Here is a 23,126-nt window from a genome sequence, read left to right on the forward strand (position 1 = left end):
TTCTCAAGGTGATGATACAAATGCATCGTCACCTTTAAGTTTAATGTCAGAATTGTTTATTTCTATTAGGTGGTGTATGAATGCTTGCAATAGTATGTTGATTTTTTCTAGCCTTGAATGAATAAAAGCAAATCACTCCTCTTTATGTATTTTTCTAATACATTGATATTTGCATCTCCTTTCCTAGCCTGCATTTTTCATTATCTTACAGGCTGTATATAATAAGTATCAATTCAGGGGCCCTTCTTCTACTCAATTCACAACTGTTCTATCCCGGCATTGATAAGCAATCTACATCTGCTTCTGTTGTGTATTGGTTATCATGTTTACCTGACGTGTGAAAGCCCCATGTTTGACAGTGCGCGTTAACAAAGAGACCAATGATTTTTATTAAAAGTTGTCATGTGTTTTTGTTACCTTGCACCGGCCAAAAAGTGCCGGAAATGACTTCATTTGCAGTCACTTGAAAAGTAGGGATTCTCAAATAAATGGTAAGAGGTTGGAACAAATCTAAAGGAATGCATGGCATATCTATATGTATGTGTACGCAGGTATCCATATATAAAGATAGATAGATAGATAGATAGATAGATAGATAGATAGATAGATAGATAGATAGATAGATAGATAGATAGATAGATAGATAGATAGATAGATAGATAGATAGATAGATAGATAGATAGATAGATAGATAGATAGATAGATATTGGGAGAGAGAGAGCGTTACTATAAACTGAGACTTTATTTTCCATCAAGCTGTCTTTCCTTTCCTTCAGGAGCAGAATGTTCTGATCATCAGCGCTCCAGAATCTAGTGCTTGGTTGGCAAGCATCACACATTGTGATGTGTTAGCTAAGAGTTCCATGTCGTTCAGACTCATATATTCCTCTGTAGTTGTACCTTGGTGATTCAACAAAATGTGGCATCATAAGCAGCATTCTACTGCCATAGACTGGGCAGTAAAAACATTTAGAATTTCACTGAAAAAGAAAAAAAGCATACTTAGGCAGAGCTTTCTGGACAGTAAGGACATTAGAGTAAGTGATGAATAAGCACTGCTTTTGTTAATTTACATAGGCAGAACAGAGACTGCTGGGAAAAGCCTGAAATTAAAGGCACAGAAAATGCCTGCTTCTGGATAGAACACTAAGAAGGGTTGAAAGTTTTTTCTCTGACCCTGGCCACTCTTACAAACAATCCTATGATAGTCAGAAGGACCCACCCTGAAAAGGAAGGGACAGCCATTTGGACCCTTTCCACCTTTTCTATATCTCGCCTGATCGCAACCTGATCGAGCGCTGATTGAGCGGATTAGCACATGTACTTCTCATTTTGGGAAGGTATTGCTTAGCTTGCTACCAGCAGCTCAGTTATGTTATGATGTTAGAGGCTTGCAAGGAATGCTTTAGTCCTGCATTAGGCCGTTTTTATTGCTACTTGCATTCAAGGGAAAGATAATTAGCCAGAATCTGTGGCCCCGTTATTCACCTTGGCATTCCGATTTGCACAAAGGGAATAAGCATTTGAGAGAAAATGCAACATGTGTTTCTTATGTTGCTATGAACAGCTTTTTATTCTTTCTCTTTAGGGTCTAGCCAATGCAGAAATAGATAAATAAGTGCTGACTTTCTGTAAGACGTGTCCAATGCTGGGACAAAATAAAAGGGGACACTTATAAATGATAGTGATATCATTTGAGAAAGGGTAAGTTGACACTGAATTTCATGTATATTCACAGACCAAGCATGAAAAAGTCCCCAGCATGATCTTCATTGCGTGCTTAGAGCTGGTATTAGCTTTTCAGAGGTGCAGGCCTTTCGAAGGCTCGTTGGTCTAGGGGTATGATTCTAGCTTTGGGTGCGAGAGGTCCCGGGTTCAAATCCCGGACGAGCCCTTTCATTGGTGCTTTTTTAAAGTAGTATTGCAGTATGCATTTCAAAGCCAATATCAATTTTCTCTTTGCAGTAGTGGATGAATATTTGCTAGAGTCTCATGCTTTTAACCTTGCCCTGCCTGAGCAACTAGGAAACATTTCTCTTTAAGCATTTTGCAAAAATGCTGAACTTGCATGGCATATACAAGCGTTCAGCTAGGGCTGTCTGGGAAGGTTGCATGAAAGAAATCTAAAACCAGAGGCCCTTGGAATAGCCTGTTTTGAGAAATTTCATCACAGAAGAATCAACTGTAGACATCTGTTTCTGTAGTGTAGTGGTTATCACGTTCGCCTCACACGCGAAAGGTCCCCGGTTCGAAACCGGGCAGAAAAAGTTGTTATATTGTCTTGGCTGCAATGTTGAGAGGTGCCGTTTTGCCATGAAATTGTCCAGGCCCTGAAGATGGTTTCATGCAGACTCGTTCCAAGAAAGTGAATTCTCCTAAAAACACTAAAGTAATTGGCATGTGGATGTATCTGTTGATTCACAGACCTCGCTTTGAAAAGAGCCCTGCATTCTGTTCATTGCTCACCTAGAACACGCATTAACTTTGGGAATTGTTGGCACCAACAGGCATCTTAGTTTAGTGGAGTGTTTCTGGTGTTTAAGTGCAGAAGCCCTGGGCTCAATTCCTCGGTGACCCTTCTCAAGGTGATGATACAAATGCATCGTCACCTTTACGTTTAATGTCAGAATTGTTTATTTCTATTTGGTGGTGTATGAATGCTTGCAATAGTATGTTGATTTTTTCTAGCCTTGAATGAATAAAAGCAAATCACTCCTCTTTATGTATTTTTCTAATACATTGATATTTGCATCTCCTTTCCTAGCCTGCATTTTTCATTATCTTACAGGCTGTATATAATAAGTATCAATTCAGGGGCCCTTCTTCTACTCAATTCACAACTGTTCTATCCCGGCATTGATAAGCAATCTACATCTGCTTCTGTTGTGTATTGGTTATCATGTTTACCTGACGTGTGAAAGCCCCATGTTTGACAGTGCGCGTTAACAAAGAGACCAATGATTTTTATTAAAAGTTGTCATGTGTTTTTGTTACCTTGCACCGGCCAAAAAGTGCCGGAAATGACTTCATTTGCAGTCACTTGAAAAGTAGGGATTCTCAAATAAATGGTAAGAGGTTGGAACAAATCTAAAGGAATGCATGGCATATCTATATGTATGTGTACGCAGGTATCCATATATAAAGATAGATAGATAGATAGATAGATAGATAGATAGATAGATAGATAGATAGATAGATAGATAGATAGATAGATAGATAGATAGATAGATAGATAGATAGATAGATAGATAGATAGATAGATAGATAGATAGATAGATAGATAGATAGATAGATATTGGGAGAGAGAGAGCGTTACTATAAACTGAGACTTTATTTTCTATCAAGCTGTCTTTCCTTTCCTTCAGGAGCAGAATGTTCTGATCATCAGCGCTCCAGAATCTAGTGCTTGGTTGGCAAGCATCACACATTGTGATGTGTTAGCTAAGAGTTCCATGTCGTTCAGACTCATATATTCCTCTGTAGTTGTACCTTGGTGATTCAACAAAATGTGGCATCATAAGCAGCATTCTACTGCCATAGACTGGGCGGAAAAAACATTTAGAATTTCACTGAAAAAGAAAAAAAGCATACTTAGGCAGAGCTTTCTGGACAGTAAGGACATTAGAGTAAGTGATGAATAAGCACTGCTTTTGTTAATTTACATAGGCAGAACAGAGACTGCTGGGAAAAGCCTGAAATTAAAGGCACAGAAAATGCCTGCTTCTGGATAGAACACTAAGAAGGGTTGAAAGTTTTTTCTCTGACCCTGGCCACTCTTACAAGCAATCCTATGATAGTCAGAAGGACCCACACTAAAAAGGAAGGGACAGCCATTTGGACCCTTTCCACCTTTTCTATATCTCGCCTGATCGAGCCTGATCGAGCGCTGATTGAGCGGATTAGCACATGTACTTCTCATTTTGGGAAGGTATTGCTTAGCTTGCTACCAGCAGCTCAGTTATGTTATGATGTTAGAGGCTTGCAAGGAATGCTTTAGTCCTGCATTAGGCCGTTTTTATTGCTACTTGCATTCAAGGGAAAGATAATTAGCCAGAATCTGTGGCCCAGTTATTCATCTTGGCATTCCGATTTGCACAAAGGGAATAAGCATTTGAGAGAAAATGCAACATGTGTTTCTTATGTTGCTATGAACAGCTTTTTATCCTTTCTCTTTAGGGTCTAGCCAATGCAGAAATAGATAAATAAGTGCTGACTTTCTGTAAGACGTGTCCAATGCTGGGACAAAATAAAAGGGGACACTTATAAATGATAGTGATATCATTTGAGAAAGGGTAAGTTGACACTGAATTTCATGTATATTCACAGACCAAGCATGAAAAAGTCCCCAGCATGATCTTCATTGCGTGCTTAGAGCTGGTATTAGCTTTTCAGAGGTGCGGGCCTTTCGAAGGCTCGTTGGTCTAGGGGTATGATTCTCGCTTTGGGTGCGAGAGGTCCCGGGTTCAAATCCCGGACGAGCCCTTTCATTGGTGCTTTTTTAAAGTAGTATTGCAGTATGCATTTCAAAGCCAATATCAATTTTCTCTTTGCAGTAGTGGATGAATATTTGCTAGAGTCTCATGCTTTTAACCTTGCCCTGCCTGAGCAAATAGGAAACATTTCTCTTTAAGCATTTTGCAAAAATGCTGAACTTGCATGGCATATACAAGCGTTCGGCTAGGGCTGTCTGGGAAGGTTGCATGAAAGAAATCTAAAACCAGAGGCCCTTGGAATAGCCTGTTTTGAGAAGTTTCATCACAGAAGAATCAACTGTAGACATCTGTTTCTGTAGTGTAGTGGTTATCACGTTCGCCTCACACGCGAAAGGTCCCCGGTTCGAAACCGGGCAGAAACAGTTGTTATATTGTCTTGGCTGCAATGTTGAGAGGTGCCGTTTTGCCATGAAATTGTCCAGGCCCTGAAGATGGTTTCATGCAGACTCGTTCCAAGAAAGTGAATTCTCTTAAAAACACTAAAGTAATTGGCATGTGGATGTATCTGTTGATTCACAGACCTCGCTTTGAAAAGAGCCCTGCATTCTGTTCATTGCTCACCTAGAACACGCATTAACTTTGGGAATTGTTGGCACCAACAGGCATCTTAGTTTAGTGGAGTGTTTCTGGTGTTTAAGTGCAGAAGCCCTGGGCTCAATTCCTCGGTGACCCTTCTCAAGGTGATGATACAAATGCATCGTCACCTTTAAGTTTAATGTCAGAATTGTTTATTTCTATTAGGTGGTGTATGAATGCTTGCAATAGTATGTTGATTTTTTCTAGCCTTGAATGAATAAAAGCAAATCACTCCTCTTTATGTATTTTTCTAATACATTGATATTTGCATCTCCTTTCCTAGCCTGCATTTTTCATTATCTTACAGGCTGTATATAATAAGTATCAATTCAGGGGCCCTTCTTCTACTCAATTCACAACTGTTCTATCCCGGCATTGATAAGCAATCTACATCTGCTTCTGTTGTGTATTGGTTATCATGTTTACCTGACGTGTGAAAGCCCCATGTTTGACAGTGCGCGTTAACAAAGAGACCAATGATTTTTATTAAAAGTTGTCATGTGTTTTTTTTACCTTGCACCGGCCAAAAAGTGCCGGAAATGACTTCATTTGCAGTCACTTGAAAAGTAGGGATTCTCAAATAAATGGTAAGAGGTTGGAACAAATCTAAAGGAATGCATGGCATATCTATATGTATGTGTACGCAGGTATCCATATATAAAGATAGATAGATAGATAGATAGATAGATAGATAGATAGATAGATAGATAGATAGATAGATAGATAGATAGATAGATAGATAGATAGATAGATAGATAGATAGATAGATAGATAGATAGATAGATAGATAGATAGATAGATAGATAGATAGATAGATAGATAGATAGATATTGGGAGAGAGAGAGCGTTACTATAAACTGAGACTTTATTTTCCATCAAGCTGTCTTTCCTTTCCTTCAGGAGCAGAATGTTCTGATCATCAGCGCTCCAGAATCTAGTGCTTGGTTGGCAAGCATCACACATTGTGATGTGTTAGCTAAGAGTTCCATGTCGTTCAGACTCATATATTCCTCTGTAGTTGTACCTTGGTGATTCAACAAAATGTGGCATCATAAGCAGCATTCTACTGCCATAGACTGGGCAGTAAAAACATTTAGAATTTCACTGAAAAAGAAAAAAAGCATACTTAGGCAGAGCTTTCTGGACAGTAAGGACATTAGAGTAAGTGATGAATAAGCACTGCTTTTGTTAATTTACATAGGCAGAACAGAGACTGCTGGGAAAAGCCTGAAATTAAAGGCACAGAAAATGCCTGCTTCTGGATAGAACACTAAGAAGGGTTGAAAGTTTTTTCTCTGACCCTGGCCACTCTTACAAGCAATCCTATGATAGTCAGAAGGACCCACCCTGAAAAGGAAGGGACAGTCATTTGGACCCTTTCCACCTTTTCTATATCTCGCCTGATCGCAACCTGATCGAGCGCTGATTGAGCGGATTAGCACATGTACTTCTCATTTTGGGAAGGTATTGCTTAGCTTGCTACCAGCAGCTCAGTTATGTTATGATGTTAGAGGCTTGCAAGGAATGCTTTAGTCCTGCATTAGGCCGTTTTTATTGCTACTTGCATTCAAGGGAAAGATAATTAGCCAGAATCTGTGGCCCAGTTATTCACCTTGGCATTCCGATTTGCACAAAGGGAATAAGCATTTGAGAGAAAATGCAACATGTGTTTCTTATGTTGCTATGAACAGCTTTTTATTCTTTCTCTTTAGGGTCTAGCCAATGCAGAAATAGATAAATAAGTGCTGACTTTCTGTAAGACGTGTCCAATGCTGGGACAAAATAAAAGGGGACACTTATAAATGATAGTGATATCATTTGTGAAAGGGTAAGTTGACACTGAATTTCATGTATATTCACAGACCAAGCATGAAAAAGTCCCCAGCATGATCTTCATTGCGTGCTTAGAGCTGGTATTAGCTTTTCAGAGGTGCGGGCCTTTCGAAGGCTCGTTGGTCTAGGGGTATGATTCTCGCTTTGGGTGCGAGAGGTCCCGGGTTCAAATCCCGGACGAGCCCTTTCATTGGTGCTTTTTTAAAGTAGTATTGCAGTATGCATTTCAAAGCCAATATCAATTTTCTCTTTGCAGTAGTGGATGAATATTTGCTAGAGTCTCATGCTTTTAACCTTGCCCTGCCTGAGCAACTAGGAAACATTTCTCTTTAAGCATTTTGCAAAAATGCTGAACTTGCATGGCATATACAAGCGTTCAGCTAGGGCTGTCTGGGAAGGTTGCATGAAAGAAATCTAAAACCAGAGGCCCTTGGAATAGCCTGTTTTGAGAAATTTCATCACAGAAGAATCAACTGTAGACATCTGTTTCTGTAGTGTAGTGGTTATCACGTTCGCCTCACACGCGAAAGGTCCCCGGTTCGAAACCGGGCAGAAAAAGTTGTTATATTGTCTTGGCTGCAATGTTGAGAGGTGCCGTTTTGCCATGAAATTGTCCAGGCCCTGAAGATGGTTTCATGCAGACTCGTTCCAAGAAAGTGAATTCTCCTAAAAACACTAAAGTAATTGGCATGTGGATGTATCTGTTGATTCACAGACCTCGCTTTGAAAAGAGCCCTGCATTCTGTTCATTGCTCACCTAGAACACGCATTAACTTTGGGAATTGTTGGCACCAACAGGCATCTTAGTTTAGTGGAGTGTTTCTGGTGTTTAAGTGCAGAAGCCCTGGGCTCAATTCCTCGGTGACCCTTCTCAAGGTGATGATACAAATGCATCGTCACCTTTACGTTTAATGTCAGAATTGTTTATTTCTATTTGGTGGTGTATGAATGCTTGCAATAGTATGTTGATTTTTTCTAGCCTTGAATGAATAAAAGCAAATCACTCCTCTTTATGTATTTTTCTAATACATTGATATTTGCATCTCCTTTCCTAGCCTGCATTTTTCATTATCTTACAGGCTGTATATAATAAGTATCAATTCAGGGGCCCTTCTTCTACTCAATTCACAACTGTTCTATCCCGGCATTGATAAGCAATCTACATCTGCTTCTGTTGTGTATTGGTTATCATGTTTACCTGACGTGTGAAAGCCCCATGTTTGACAGTGCGCGTTAACAAAGAGACCAATGATTTTTATTAACAGTTGTCATGTGTTTTTGTTACCTTGCACCGGCCAAAAAGTGCCGGAAATGACTTCATTTGCAGTCACTTGAAAAGTAGGGATTCTCAAATAAATGGTAAGAGGTTGGAACAAATCTAAAGGAATGCATGGCATATCTATATGTATGTGTACGCAGGTATCCATATATAAAGATAGATAGATAGATAGATAGATAGATAGATAGATAGATAGATAGATAGATAGATAGATAGATAGATAGATAGATAGATAGATAGATAGATAGATAGATAGATAGATAGATAGATAGATAGATAGATAGATAGATAGATAGATAGATAGATAGATAGATAGATAGATATTGGGAGAGAGAGAGCGTTACTATAAACTGAGACTTTATTTTCCATCAAGCTGTCTTTCCTTTCCTTCAGGAGCAGAATGTTCTGATCATCAGCGCTCCAGAATCTAGTGCTTGGTTGGCAAGCATCACACATTGTGATGTGTTAGCTAAGAGTTCCATGTCGTTCAGACTCATATATTCCTCTGTAGTTGTACCTTGGTGATTCAACAAAATGTGGCATCATAAGCAGCATTCTACTGCCATAGACTGGGCGGAAAAAACATTTAGAATTTCACTGAAAAAGAAAAAAAGCATACTTAGGCAGAGCTTTCTGGACAGTAAGGACATTAGAGTAAGTGATGAATAAGCACTGCTTTTGTTAATTTACATAGGCAGAACAGAGACTGCTGGGAAAAGCCTGAAATTAAAGGCCCAGAAAATGCCTGCTTCTGGATAGAACACTAAGAAGGGTTGAAAGTTTTTTCTCTGACCCTGGCCACTCTTACAAGCAATCCTATGATAGTCAGAAGGACCCACACTAAAAAGGAAGGGACAGCCATTTGGACCCTTTCCACCTTTTCTATATCTCGCCTGATCGAGCCTGATCGAGCGCTGATTGAGCGGATTAGCACATGTACTTCTCATTTTGGGAAGGTATTGCTTAGCTTGCTACCAGCAGCTCAGTTATGTTATGATGTTAGAGGCTTGCAAGGAATGCTTTAGTCCTGCATTAGGCCGTTTTTATTGCTACTTGCATTCAAGGGAAAGATAATTAGCCAGAATCTGTGGCCCAGTTATTCATCTTGGCATTCCGATTTGCACAAAGGGAATAAGCATTTGAGAGAAAATGCAACATGTGTTTCTTATGTTGCTATGAACAGCTTTTTATCCTTTCTCTTTAGGGTCTAGCCAATGCAGAAATAGATAAATAAGTGCTGACTTTCTGTAAGACGTGTCCAATGCTGGGACAAAATAAAAGGGGACACTTATAAATGATAGTGATATCATTTGAGAAAGGGTAAGTTGACACTGAATTTCATGTATATTCACAGACCAAGCATGAAAAAGTCCCCAGCATGATCTTCATTGCGTGCTTAGAGCTGGTATTAGCTTTTCAGAGGTGCGGGCCTTTCGAAGGCTCGTTGGTCTAGGGGTATGATTCTCGCTTTGGGTGCGAGAGGTACCGGGTTCAAATCCCGCACGAGCCCTTTCATTGGTGCTTTTTTAAAGTAGTATTGCAGTATGCATTTCAAAGCCAATATCAATTTTCTCTTTGCAGTAGTGGATGAATATTTGCTAGAGTCTCATGCTTTTAACCTTGCCCTGCCTGAGCAAATAGGAAACATTTCTCTTTAAGCATTTTGCAAAAATGCTGAACTTGCATGGCATATACAAGCGTTCAGCTAGGGCTGTCTGGGAAGGTTGCATGAAAGAAATCTAAAACCAGAGGCCCTTGGAATAGCCTGTTTTGAGAAGTTTCATCACAGAAGAATCAACTGTAGACATCTGTTTCTGTAGTGTAGTGGTTATCACGTTCGCCTCACACGCGAAAGGTCCCCGGTTCGAAACCGGGCAGAAACAGTTGTTATATTGTCTTGGCTGCAATGTTGAGAGGTGCCGTTTTGCCATGAAATTGTCCAGGCCCTGAAGATGGTTTCATGCAGACTCGTTCCAAGAAAGTGAATTCTCTTAAAAACACTAAAGTAATTGGCATGTGGATGTATCTGTTGATTCACAGACCTCGCTTTGAAAAGAGCCCTGCATTCTGTTCATTGCTCACCTAGAACACGCATTAACTTTGGGAATTGTTGGCACCAACAGGCATCTTAGTTTAGTGGAGTGTTTCTGGTGTTTAAGTGCAGAAGCCCTGGGCTCAATTCCTCGGTGACCCTTCTCAAGGTGATGATACAAATGCATCGCCACCTTTACGTTTAATGTCAGAATTGTTTATTTCTATTTGGTGGTGTATGAATGCTTGCAATAGTATGTTGATTTTTTCTAGCCTTGAATGAATAAAAGCAAATCACTCCTCTTTATGTATTTTTCTAATACATTGATATTTGCATCTCCTTTCCTAGCCTGCATTTTTCATTATCTTACAGGCTGTATATAATAAGTATCAATTCAGGGGCCCTTCTTCTACTCAATTCACAACTGTTCTATCCCGGCATTGATAAGCAATCTACATCTGCTTCTGTTGTGTATTGGTTATCATGTTTACCTGACGTGTGAAAGCCCCATGTTTGACAGTGCGCGTTAACAAAGAGACCAATGATTTTTATTAAAAGTTGCCATGTGTTTTTGTTACCTTGCACCGGCCAAAAAGTGCCGGAAATGACTTCATTTGCAGTCACTTGAAAAGTAGGGATTCTCAAATAAATGGTAAGAGGTTGGAACAAATCTAAAGGAATGCATGGCATATCTATATGTATGTGTACGCAGGTATCCATATATAAAGATAGATAGATAGATAGATAGATAGATAGATAGATAGATAGATAGATAGATAGATAGATAGATAGATAGATAGATAGATAGATAGATAGATAGATAGATAGATAGATAGATAGATAGATAGATAGATAGATAGATAGATAGATAGATAGATAGATATTGGGAGAGAGAGAGCGTTACTATAAACTGAGACTTTATTTTCCATCAAGCTGTCTTTCCTTTCCTTCAGGAGCAGAATGTTCTGATCATCAGCGCTCCAGAATCTAGTGCTTGGTTGGCAAGCATCACACATTGTGATGTGTTAGCTAAGAGTTCCATGTCGTTCAGACTCATATATTCCTCTGTAGTTGTACCTTGGTGATTCAACAAAATGTGGCATCATAAGCAGCATTCTACTGCCATAGACTGGGCAGTAAAAACATTTAGAATTTCACTGAAAAAGAAAAAAAGCATACTTAGGCAGAGCTTTCTGGACAGTAAGGACATTAGAGTAAGTGATGAATAAGCACTGCTTTTGTTAATTTACATAGGCAGAACAGAGACTGCTGGGAAAAGCCTGAAATTAAAGGCACAGAAAATGCCTGCTTCTGGATAGAACACTAAGAAGGGTTGAAAGTTTTTTCTCTGACCCTGGCCACTCTTACAAGCAATCCTATGATAGTCAGAAGGACCCACCCTGAAAAGGAAGGGACAGCCATTTGGACCCTTTCCACCTTTTCTATATCTCGCCTGATCGCAACCTGATCGAGCGCTGATTGAGCGGATTAGCACATGTACTTCTCATTTTGGGAAGGTATTGCTTAGCTTGCTACCAGCAGCTCAGTTATGTTATGATGTTAGAGGCTTGCAAGGAATGCTTTAGTCCTGCATTAGGCCGTTTTTATTGCTACTTGCATTCAAGGGAAAGATAATTAGCCAGAATCTGTGGCCCAGTTATTCACCTTGGCATTCCGATTTGCACAAAGGGAATAAGCATTTGAGAGAAAATGCAACATGTGTTTCTTATGTTGCTATGAACAGCTTTTTATTCTTTCTCTTTAGGGTCTAGCCAATGCAGAAATAGATAAATAAGTGCTGACTTTCTGTAAGACGTGTCCAATGCTGGGACAAAATAAAAGGGGACACTTATAAATGATAGTGATATCATTTGAGAAAGGGTAAGTTGACACTGAATTTCATGTATATTCACAGACCAAGCATGAAAAAGTCCCCAGCATGATCTTCATTGCGTGCTTAGAGCTGGTATTAGCTTTTCAGAGGTGCGGGCCTTTCGAAGGCTCGTTGGTCTAGGGGTATGATTCTCGCTTTGGGTGCGAGAGGTCCCGGGTTCAAATCCCGGACGAGCCCTTTCATTGGTGCTTTTTTAAAGTAGTATTGCAGTATGCATTTCAAAGCCAATATCAATTTTCTCTTTGCAGTAGTGGATGAATATTTGCTAGAGTCTCATGCTTTTAACCTTGCCCTGCCTGAGCAACTAGGAAACATTTCTCTTTAAGCATTTTGCAAAAATGCTGAACTTGCATGGCATATACAAGCGTTCAGCTAGGGCTGTCTGGGAAGGTTGCATGAAAGAAATCTAAAACCAGAGGCCCTTGGAATAGCCTGTTTTGAGAAATTTCATCACAGAAGAATCAACTGTAGACATCTGTTTCTGTAGTGTAGTGGTTATCACGTTCGCCTCACACGCGAAAGGTCCCCGGTTCGAAACCGGGCAGAAAAAGTTGTTATATTGTCTTGGCTGCAATGTTGAGAGGTGCCGTTTTGCCATGAAATTGTCCAGGCCCTGAAGATGGTTTCATGCAGACTCGTTCCAAGAAAGTGAATTCTCCTAAAAACACTAAAGTAATTGGCATGTGGATGTATCTGTTGATTCACAGACCTCGCTTTGAAAAGAGCCCTGCATTCTGTTCATTGCTCACCTAGAACACGCATTAACTTTGGGAATTGTTGGCACCAACAGGCATCTTAGTTTAGTGGAGTGTTTCTGGTGTTTAAGTGCAGAAGCCCTGGGCTCAATTCCTCGGTGACCCTTCTCAAGGTGATGATACAAATGCATCGTCACCTTTACGTTTAATGTCAGAATTGTTTATTTCTATTTGGTGGTGTATGAATGCTTGCAATAGTATGTTGATTTTTTCTAGCCTTGAATGAATAAAAGCAAATCACTCCTCTTTATGTATTTTTCTAATACATTGATATTTGCATCTCCTTTCCTAGCCTGCATTTTTCATTATCTTACAGGCTGTATATAATAAGTATCAATTCAGGGGCCCTTCTTCTACTCAATTCACAACTGTTCTATCCCGGCATTGATAAGCAATCTACATCTGCTTCTGTTGTGTATTGGTTATCATGTTTACCTGACGTGTGAAAGCCCCATGTTTGACAGTGCGCGTTAACAAAGAGACCAATGATTTTTATTAAAAGTTGTCATGTGTTTTTGTTACCTTGCACCGGCCAAAAAGTGCCGGAAATGACTTCATTTGCAGTCACTTGAAAAGTAGGGATTCTCAAATAAATGGTAAGAGGTTGGAACAAATCTAAAGGAATGCATGGCATATCTATATGTATGTGTACGCAGGTATCCATATATAAAGATAGATAGATAGATAGATAGATAGATAGATAGATAGATAGATAGATAGATAGATAGATAGATAGATAGATAGATAGATAGATAGATAGATAGATAGATAGATAGATAGATAGATAGATAGATAGATAGATAGATAGATAGATAGATAGATAGATAGATAGATAGATAGATAGATATTGGGAGAGAGAGAGCGTTACTATAAACTGAGACTTTATTTTCTATCAAGCTGTCTTTCCTTTCCTTCAGGAGCAGAATGTTCTGATCATCAGCGCTCCAGAATCTAGTGCTTGGTTGGCAAGCATCACACATTGTGATGTGTTAGCTAAGAGTTCCATGTCGTTCAGACTCATATATTCCTCTGTAGTTGTACCTTGGTGATTCAACAAAATGTGGCATCATAAGCAGCATTCTACTGCCATAGACTGGGCGGAAAAAACATTTAGAATTTCACTGAAAAAGAAAAAAAGCATACTTAGGCAGAGCTTTCTGGACAGTAAGGACATTAGAGTAAGTGATGAATAAGCACTGCTTTTGTTAATTTACATAGGCAGAACAGAGACTGCTGGGAAAAGCCTGAAATTAAAGGCACAGAAAATGCCTGCTTCTGGATAGAACACTAAGAAGGGTTGAAAGTTTTTTCTCTGACCCTGGCCACTCTTACAAGCAATCCTATGATAGTCAGAAGGACCCACACTAAAAAGGAAGGGACAGCCATTTGGACCCTTTCCACCTTTTCTATATCTCGCCTGATCGAGCCTGATCGAGCGCTGATTGAGCGGATTAGCACATGTACTTCTCATTTTGGGAAGGTATTGCTTAGCTTGCTACCAGCAGCTCAGTTATGTTATGATGTTAGAGGCTTGCAAGGAATGCTTTAGTCCTGCATTAGGCCGTTTTTATTGCTACTTGCATTCAAGGGAAAGATAATTAGCCAGAATCTGTGGCCCAGTTATTCATCTTGGCATTCCGATTTGCACAAAGGGAATAAGCATTTGAGAGAAAATGCAACATGTGTTTCTTATGTTGCTATGAACAGCTTTTTATCCTTTCTCTTTAGGGTCTAGCCAATGCAGAAATAGATAAATAAGTGCTGACTTTCTGTAAGACGTGTCCAATGCTGGGACAAAATAAAAGGGGACACTTATAAATGATAGTGATATCATTTGAGAAAGGGTAAGTTGACACTGAATTTCATGTATATTCACAGACCAAGCATGAAAAAGTCCCCAGCATGATCTTCATTGCGTGCTTAGAGCTGGTATTAGCTTTTCAGAGGTGCGGGCCTTTCGAAGGCTCGTTGGTCTAGGGGTATGATTCTCGCTTTGGGTGCGAGAGGTCCCGGGTTCAAATCCCGGACGAGCCCTTTCATTGGTGCTTTTTTAAAGTAGTATTGCAGTATGCATTTCAAAGCCAATATCAATTTTCTCTTTGCAGTAGTGGATGAATATTTGCTAGAGTCTCATGCTTTTAACCTTGCCCTGCCTGAGCAAATAGGAAACATTTCTCTTTAAGCATTTTGCAAAAATGCTGAACTTGCATGGCATATACAAGCGTTCGGCTAGGGCTGTCTGGGAAGGTTGCATGAAAGAAATCTAAAACCAGAGGCCCTTGGAATAGCCTGTTTTGAGAAGTTTCATCACAGAAGAATCAACTGTAGACATCTGTTTCTGTAGTGTAGTGGTTATCACGTTCGCCTCACACGCGAAAGGTCCCCGGTTCGAAACCGGGCAGAAACAGTTGTTATATTGTCTTGGCTGCAATGTTGAGAGGTGCCGTTTTGCCATGAAATTGTCCAGGCCCTGAAGATGGTTTCATGCAGACTCGTTCCAAGAAAGTGAATTCTCTTAAAAACACTAAAGTAATTGGCATGTGGATGTATCTGTTGATTCACAGACCTCGCTTTGAAAAGAGCCCTGCATTCTGTTCATTGCTCACCTAGAACACGCATTAACTTTGGGAATTGTTGGCACCAACAGGCATCTTAGTTTAGTGGAGTGTTTCTGGTGTTTAAGTGCAGAAGCCCTGGGCTCAATTCCTCGGTGACCCTTCTCAAGGTGATGATACAAATGCATCGTCACCTTTAAGTTTAATGTCAGAATTGTTTATTTCTATTAGGTGGTGTATGAATGCTTGCAATAGTATGTTGATTTTTTCTAGCCTTGAATGAATAAAAGCAAATCACTCCTCTTTATGTATTTTTCTAATACATTGATATTTGCATCTCCTTTCCTAGCCTGCATTTTTCATTATCTTACAGGCTGTATATAATAAGTATCAATTCAGGGGCCCTTCTTCTACTCAATTCACAACTGTTCTATCCCGGCATTGATAAGCAATCTACATCTGCTTCTGTTGTGTATTGGTTATCATGTTTACCTGACGTGTGAAAGCCCCATGTTTGACAGTGCGCGTTAACAAAGAGACCAATGATTTTTATTAAAAGTTGTCATGTGTTTTTTTTACCTTGCACCGGCCAAAAAGTGCCGGAAATGACTTCATTTGCAGTCACTTGAAAAGTAGGGATTCTCAAATAAATGGTAAGAGGTTGGAACAAATCTAAAGGAATGCATGGCATATCTATATGTATGTGTACGCAGGTATCCATATATAAAGATAGATAGATAGATAGATAGATAGATAGATAGATAGATAGATAGATAGATAGATAGATAGATAGATAGATAGATAGATAGATAGATAGATAGATAGATAGATAGATAGATAGATAGATAGATAGATAGATAGATAGATAGATAGATAGATAGATAGATAGATAGATATTGGGAGAGAGAGAGCGTTACTATAAACTGAGACTTTATTTTCCATCAAGCTGTCTTTCCTTTCCTTCAGGAGCAGAATGTTCTGATCATCAGCGCTCCAGAATCTAGTGCTTGGTTGGCAAGCATCACACATTGTGATGTGTTAGCTAAGAGTTCCATGTCGTTCAGACTCATATATTCCTCTGTAGTTGTACCTTGGTGATTCAACAAAATGTGGCATCATAAGCAGCATTCTACTGCCATAGACTGGGCAGTAAAAACATTTAGAATTTCACTGAAAAAGAAAAAAAGCATACTTAGGCAGAGCTTTCTGGACAGTAAGGACATTAGAGTAAGTGATGAATAAGCACTGCTTTTGTTAATTTACATAGGCAGAACAGAGACTGCTGGGAAAAGCCTGAAATTAAAGGCACAGAAAATGCCTGCTTCTGGATAGAACACTAAGAAGGGTTGAAAGTTTTTTCTCTGACCCTGGCCACTCTTACAAGCAATCCTATGATAGTCAGAAGGACCCACCCTGAAAAGGAAGGGACAGTCATTTGGACCCTTTCCACCTTTTCTATATCTCGCCTGATCGCAACCTGATCGAGCGCTGATTGAGCGGATTAGCACATGTACTTCTCATTTTGGGAAGGTATTGCTTAGCTTGCTACCAGCAGCTCAGTTATGTTATGATGTTAGAGGCTTGCAAGGAATGCTTTAGTCCTGCATTAGGCCGTTTTTATTGCTACTTGCATTCAAGGGAAAGATAATTAGCCAGAATCTGTGGCCCAGTTATTCACCTTGGCATTCCGATTTGCACAAAGGGAATAAGCATTTGAGAGAAAATGCAACATGTGTTTCTTATGTTGCTATGAACAGCTTTTTATTCTTTCTCTTTAGGGTCTAGCCAATGCAGAAATAGATAAATAAGTGCTGACTTTCTGTAAGACGTGTCCAATGCTGGGACAAAATAAAAGGGGACACTTATAAATGATAGTGATATCATTTGTGAAAGGGTAAGTTGACACTGAATTTCATGTATATTCACAGACCAAGCATGAAAAAGTCCCCAGCATGATCTTCATTGCGTGCTTAGAGCTGGTATTAGCTTTTCAGAGGTGCGGGCCTTTCGAAGGCTCGTTGGTCTAGGGGTATGATTCTCGCTTTGGGTGCGAGAGGTCCCGGGTTCAAATCCCGGACGAGCCCTTTCATTGGTGCTTTTTTAAAGTAGTATTGCAGTATGCATTTCAAAGCCAATATCAATTTTCTCTTTGCAGTAGTGGATGAATATTTGCTAGAGTCTCATGCTTTTAACCTTGCCCTGCCTGAGCAACTAGGAAACATTTCTCTTTAAGCATTTTGCAAAAATGCTGAACTTGCATGGCATATACAAGCGTTCAGCTAGGGCTGTCTGGGAAGGTTGCATGAAAGAAATCTAAAACCAGAGGCCCTTGGAATAGCCTGTTTTGAGAAATTTCATCACAGAAGAATCAACTGTAGACATCTGTTTCTGTAGTGTAGTGGTTATCACGTTCGCCTCACACGCGAAAGGTCCCCGGTTCGAAACCGGGCAGAAAAAGTTGTTATATTGTCTTGGCTGCAATGTTGAGAGGTGCCGTTTTGCCATGAAATTGTCCAGGCCCTGAAGATGGTTTCATGCAGACTCGTTCCAAGAAAGTGAATTCTCCTAAAAACACTAAAGTAATTGGCATGTGGATGTATCTGTTGATTCACAGACCTCGCTTTGAAAAGAGCCCTGCATTCTGTTCATTGCTCACCTAGAACACGCATTAACTTTGGGAATTGTTGGCACCAACAGGCATCTTAGTTTAGTGGAGTGTTTCTGGTGTTTAAGTGCAGAAGCCCTGGGCTCAATTCCTCGGTGACCCTTCTCAAGGTGATGATACAAATGCATCGTCACCTTTACGTTTAATGTCAGAATTGTTTATTTCTATTTGGTGGTGTATGAATGCTTGCAATAGTATGTTGATTTTTTCTAGCCTTGAATGAATAAAAGCAAATCACTCCTCTTTATGTATTTTTCTAATACATTGATATTTGCATCTCCTTTCCTAGCCTGCATTTTTCATTATCTTACAGGCTGTATATAATAAGTATCAATTCAGGGGCCCTTCTTCTACTCAATTCACAACTGTTCTATCCCGGCATTGATAAGCAATCTACATCTGCTTCTGTTGTGTATTGGTTATCATGTTTACCTGACGTGTGAAAGCCCCATGTTTGACAGTGCGCGTTAACAAAGAGACCAATGATTTTTATTAAAAGTTGTCATGTGTTTTTGTTACCTTGCACCGGCCAAAAAGTGCCGGAAATGACTTCATTTGCAGTCACTTGAAAAGTAGGGATTCTCAAATAAATGGTAAGAGGTTGGAACAAATCTAAAGGAATGCATGGCATATCTATATGTATGTGTACGCAGGTATCCATATATAAAGATAGATAGATAGATAGATAGATAGATAGATAGATAGATAGATAGATAGATAGATAGATAGATAGATAGATAGATAGATAGATAGATAGATAGATAGATAGATAGATAGATAGATAGATAGATAGATAGATAGATAGATAGATAGATAGATAGATAGATAGATAGATAGATAGATATTGGGAGAGAGAGAGCGTTACTATAAACTGAGACTTTATTTTCTATCAAGCTGTCTTTCCTTTCCTTCAGGAGCAGAATGTTCTGATCATCAGCGCTCCAGAATCTAGTGCTTGGTTGGCAAGCATCACACATTGTGATGTGTTAGCTAAGAGTTCCATGTCGTTCAGACTCATATATTCCTCTGTAGTTGTACCTTGGTGATTCAACAAAATGTGGCATCATAAGCAGCATTCTACTGCCATAGACTGGGCGGAAAAAACATTTAGAATTTCACTGAAAAAGAAAAAAAGCATACTTAGGCAGAGCTTTCTGGACAGTAAGGACATTAGAGTAAGTGATGAATAAGCACTGCTTTTGTTAATTTACATAGGCAGAACAGAGACTGCTGGGAAAAGCCTGAAATTAAAGGCACAGAAAATGCCTGCTTCTGGATAGAACACTAAGAAGGGTTGAAAGTTTTTTCTCTGACCCTGGCCACTCTTACAAGCAATCCTATGATAGTCAGAAGGACCCACACTAAAAAGGAAGGGACAGCCATTTGGACCCTTTCCACCTTTTCTATATCTCGCCTGATCGAGCCTGATCGAGCGCTGATTGAGCGGATTAGCACATGTACTTCTCATTTTGGGAAGGTATTGCTTAGCTTGCTACCAGCAGCTCAGTTATGTTATGATGTTAGAGGCTTGCAAGGAATGCTTTAGTCCTGCATTAGGCCGTTTTTATTGCTACTTGCATTCAAGGGAAAGATAATTAGCCAGAATCTGTGGCCCAGTTATTCATCTTGGCATTCCGATTTGCACAAAGGGAATAAGCATTTGAGAGAAAATGCAACATGTGTTTCTTATGTTGCTATGAACAGCTTTTTATCCTTTCTCTTTAGGGTCTAGCCAATGCAGAAATAGATAAATAAGTGCTGACTTTCTGTAAGACGTGTCCAATGCTGGGACAAAATAAAAGGGGACACTTATAAATGATAGTGATATCATTTGAGAAAGGGTAAGTTGACACTGAATTTCATGTATATTCACAGACCAAGCATGAAAAAGTCCCCAGCATGATCTTCATTGCGTGCTTAGAGCTGGTATTAGCTTTTCAGAGGTGCGGGCCTTTCGAAGGCTCGTTGGTCTAGGGGTATGATTCTCGCTTTGGGTGCGAGAGGTCCCGGGTTCAAATCCCGGACGAGCCCTTTCATTGGTGCTTTTTTAAAGTAGTATTGCAGTATGCATTTCAAAGCCAATATCAATTTTCTCTTAGCAGTAGTGGATGAATATTTGCTAGAGTCTCATGCTTTTAACCTTGCCCTGCCTGAGCAAATAGGAAACATTTCTCTTTAAGCATTTTGCAAAAATGCTGAACTTGCATGGCATATACAAGCGTTCGGCTAGGGCTGTCTGGGAAGGTTGCATGAAAGAAATCTAAAACCAGAGGCCCTTGGAATAGCCTGTTTTGAGAAGTTTCATCACAGAAGAATCAACTGTAGACATCTGTTTCTGTAGTGTAGTGGTTATCACGTTCGCCTCACACGCGAAAGGTCCCCGGTTCGAAACCGGGCAGAAACAGTTGTTATATTGTCTTGGCTGCAATGTTGAGAGGTGCCGTTTTGCCATGAAATTGTCCAGGCCCTGAAGATGGTTTCATGCAGACTCGTTCCAAGAAAGTGAATTCTCTTAAAAACACTAAAGTAATTGGCATGTGGATGTATCTGTTGATTCACAGACCTCGCTTTGAAAAGAGCCCTGCATTCTGTTCATTGCTCACCTAGAACACGCATTAACTTTGGGAATTGTTGGCACCAACAGGCATCTTAGTTTAGTGGAGTGTTTCTGGTGTTTAAGTGCAGAAGCCCTGGGCTCAATTCCTCGGTGACCCTTCTCAAGGTGATGATACAAATGCATCGTCACCTTTAAGTTTAATGTCAGAATTGTTTATTTCTATTAGGTGGTGTATGAATGCTTGCAATAGTATGTTGATTTTTTCTAGCCTTGAATGAATAAAAGCAAATCACTCCTCTTTATGTATTTTTCTAATACATTGATATTTGCATCTCCTTTCCTAGCCTGCATTTTTCATTATCTTACAGGCTGTATATAATAAGTATCAATTCAGGGGCCCTTCTTCTACTCAATTCACAACTGTTCTATCCCGGCATTGATAAGCAATCTACATCTGCTTCTGTTGTGTATTGGTTATCATGTTTACCTGACGTGTGAAAGCCCCATGTTTGACAGTGCGCGTTAACAAAGAGACCAATGATTTTTATTAAAAGTTGTCATGTGTTTTTTTTACCTTGCACCGGCCAAAAAGTGCCGGAAATGACTTCATTTGCAGTCACTTGAAAAGTAGGGATTCTCAAATAAATGGTAAGAGGTTGGAACAAATCTAAAGGAATGCATGGCATATCTATATGTATGTGTACGCAGGTATCCATATATAAAGATAGATAGATAGATAGATAGATAGATAGATAGATAGATAGATAGATAGATAGATAGATAGATAGATAGATAGATAGATAGATAGATAGATAGATAGATAGATAGATAGATAGATAGATAGATAGATAGATAGATAGATAGATAGATAGATAGATAGATAGATAGATAGATAGATAGATAGATATTGGGAGAGAGAGAGCGTTACTATAAACTGAGACTTTATTTTCCATCAAGCTGTCTTTCCTTTCCTTCAGGAGCAGAATGTTCTGATCATCAGCGCTCCAGAATCTAGTGCTTGGTTGGCAAGCATCACACATTGTGATGTGTTAGCTAAGAGTTCCATGTCGTTCAGACTCATATATTCCTCTGTAGTTGTACCTTGGTGATTCAACAAAATGTGGCATCATAAGCAGCATTCTACTGCCATAGACTGGGCAGTAAAAACATTTAGAATTTCACTGAAAAAGAAAAAAAGCATACTTAGGCAGAGCTTTCTGGACAGTAAGGACATTAGAGTAAGTGATGAATAAGCACTGCTTTTGTTAATTTACATAGGCAGAACAGAGACTGCTGGGAAAAGCCTGAAATTAAAGGCACAGAAAATGCCTGCTTCTGGATAGAACACTAAGAAGGGTTGAAAGTTTTTTCTCTGACCCTGGCCACTCTTACAAGCAATCCTATGATAGTCAGAAGGACCCACCCTGAAAAGGAAGGGACAGTCATTTGGACCCTTTCCACCTTTTCTATATCTCGCCTGATCGCAACCTGATCGAGCGCTGATTGAGCGGATTAGCACATGTACTTCTCATTTTGGGAAGGTATTGCTTAGCTTGCTACCAGCAGCTCAGTTATGTTATGATGTTAGAGGCTTGCAAGGAATGCTTTAGTCCTGCATTAGGCCGTTTTTATTGCTACTTGCATTCAAGGGAAAGATAATTAGCCAGAATCTGTGGCCCAGTTATTCACCTTGGCATTCCGATTTGCACAAAGGGAATAAGCATTTGAGAGAAAATGCAACATGTGTTTCTTATGTTGCTATGAACAGCTTTTTATTCTTTCTCTTTAGGGTCTAGCCAATGCAGAAATAGATAAATAAGTGCTGACTTTCTGTAAGACGTGTCCAATGCTGGGACAAAATAAAAGGGGACACTTATAAATGATAGTGATATCATTTGAGAAAGGGTAAGTTGACACTGAATTTCATGTATATTCACAGACCAAGCATGAAAAAGTCCCCAGCATGATCTTCATTGCGTGCTTAGAGCTGGTATTAGCTTTTCAGAGGTGCGGGCCTTTCGAAGGCTCGTTGGTCTAGGGGTATGATTCTCGCTTTGGGTGCGAGAGGTCCCGGGTTCAAATCCCGGACGAGCCCTTTCATTGGTGCTTTTTTAAAGTAGTATTGCAGTATGCATTTCAAAGCCAATATCAATTTTCTCTTTGCAGTAGTGGATGAATATTTGCTAGAGTCTCATGCTTTTAACCTTGCCCTGCCTGAGCAACTAGGAAACATTTCTCTTTAAGCATTTTGCAAAAATGCTGAACTTGCATGGCATATACAAGCGTTCAGCTAGGGCTGTCTGGGAAGGTTGCATGAAAGAAATCTAAAACCAGAGGCCCTTGGAATAGCCTGTTTTGAGAAATTTCATCACAGAAGAATCAACTGTAGACATCTGTTTCTGTAGTGTAGTGGTTATCACGTTCGCCTCACACGCGAAAGGTCCCCGGTTGGAAACTGGGCAGAAAAAGTTGTTATATTGTCTTGGC

At 39.7% G+C, this 23,126-nt stretch overlaps 15 non-coding genes across 15 annotated transcripts; all 15 read left to right on the plus strand.

Moving 5' to 3' along the window:
- Positions 1 to 2,194: 2,194 nt before the first annotated feature.
- On the plus strand, positions 2,195 to 2,267 carry TRNAV-CAC (transfer RNA valine (anticodon CAC)). Its single transcript has one exon. It is a non-coding gene; the product is annotated as a tRNA-Val (tRNA).
- Positions 2,268 to 4,410: 2,143 nt separating this feature from the next.
- TRNAP-UGG (transfer RNA proline (anticodon UGG)) lies at positions 4,411 to 4,482 on the plus strand. Its single transcript has one exon. It is a non-coding gene; the product is annotated as a tRNA-Pro (tRNA).
- Positions 4,483 to 4,782: 300 nt separating this feature from the next.
- On the plus strand, positions 4,783 to 4,855 carry TRNAV-CAC (transfer RNA valine (anticodon CAC)). Its single transcript has one exon. It is a non-coding gene; the product is annotated as a tRNA-Val (tRNA).
- Positions 4,856 to 7,015: 2,160 nt separating this feature from the next.
- TRNAP-UGG (transfer RNA proline (anticodon UGG)) lies at positions 7,016 to 7,087 on the plus strand. The gene has a single exon. It is a non-coding gene; the product is annotated as a tRNA-Pro (tRNA).
- A 300-nt stretch (positions 7,088 to 7,387) lies between these two features.
- TRNAV-CAC (transfer RNA valine (anticodon CAC)) lies at positions 7,388 to 7,460 on the plus strand. The gene has a single exon. It is a non-coding gene; the product is annotated as a tRNA-Val (tRNA).
- A 2,531-nt stretch (positions 7,461 to 9,991) lies between these two features.
- On the plus strand, positions 9,992 to 10,064 carry TRNAV-CAC (transfer RNA valine (anticodon CAC)). Its single transcript has one exon. It is a non-coding gene; the product is annotated as a tRNA-Val (tRNA).
- A 2,148-nt stretch (positions 10,065 to 12,212) lies between these two features.
- Positions 12,213 to 12,284, plus strand: TRNAP-UGG (transfer RNA proline (anticodon UGG)). Its single transcript has one exon. It is a non-coding gene; the product is annotated as a tRNA-Pro (tRNA).
- A 300-nt stretch (positions 12,285 to 12,584) lies between these two features.
- TRNAV-CAC (transfer RNA valine (anticodon CAC)) lies at positions 12,585 to 12,657 on the plus strand. Its single transcript has one exon. It is a non-coding gene; the product is annotated as a tRNA-Val (tRNA).
- Positions 12,658 to 14,824: 2,167 nt separating this feature from the next.
- TRNAP-UGG (transfer RNA proline (anticodon UGG)) lies at positions 14,825 to 14,896 on the plus strand. The gene has a single exon. It is a non-coding gene; the product is annotated as a tRNA-Pro (tRNA).
- Positions 14,897 to 15,196: 300 nt separating this feature from the next.
- TRNAV-CAC (transfer RNA valine (anticodon CAC)) lies at positions 15,197 to 15,269 on the plus strand. Its single transcript has one exon. It is a non-coding gene; the product is annotated as a tRNA-Val (tRNA).
- Positions 15,270 to 17,429: 2,160 nt separating this feature from the next.
- TRNAP-UGG (transfer RNA proline (anticodon UGG)) lies at positions 17,430 to 17,501 on the plus strand. Its single transcript has one exon. It is a non-coding gene; the product is annotated as a tRNA-Pro (tRNA).
- A 300-nt stretch (positions 17,502 to 17,801) lies between these two features.
- Positions 17,802 to 17,874, plus strand: TRNAV-CAC (transfer RNA valine (anticodon CAC)). The gene has a single exon. It is a non-coding gene; the product is annotated as a tRNA-Val (tRNA).
- A 2,167-nt stretch (positions 17,875 to 20,041) lies between these two features.
- On the plus strand, positions 20,042 to 20,113 carry TRNAP-UGG (transfer RNA proline (anticodon UGG)). The gene has a single exon. It is a non-coding gene; the product is annotated as a tRNA-Pro (tRNA).
- A 300-nt stretch (positions 20,114 to 20,413) lies between these two features.
- On the plus strand, positions 20,414 to 20,486 carry TRNAV-CAC (transfer RNA valine (anticodon CAC)). The gene has a single exon. It is a non-coding gene; the product is annotated as a tRNA-Val (tRNA).
- Positions 20,487 to 22,662: 2,176 nt separating this feature from the next.
- TRNAP-UGG (transfer RNA proline (anticodon UGG)) lies at positions 22,663 to 22,734 on the plus strand. Its single transcript has one exon. It is a non-coding gene; the product is annotated as a tRNA-Pro (tRNA).
- Positions 22,735 to 23,126: the final 392 nt, after the last annotated feature.

The sequence above is a fragment of the Lissotriton vulgaris genome, unplaced genomic scaffold (genome assembly GCF_964263255.1).
Source record: "Lissotriton vulgaris unplaced genomic scaffold, aLisVul1.2 SCAFFOLD_595, whole genome shotgun sequence".
NCBI classification, from domain to species: Eukaryota; Metazoa; Chordata; class Amphibia; order Caudata; family Salamandridae; genus Lissotriton; species Lissotriton vulgaris.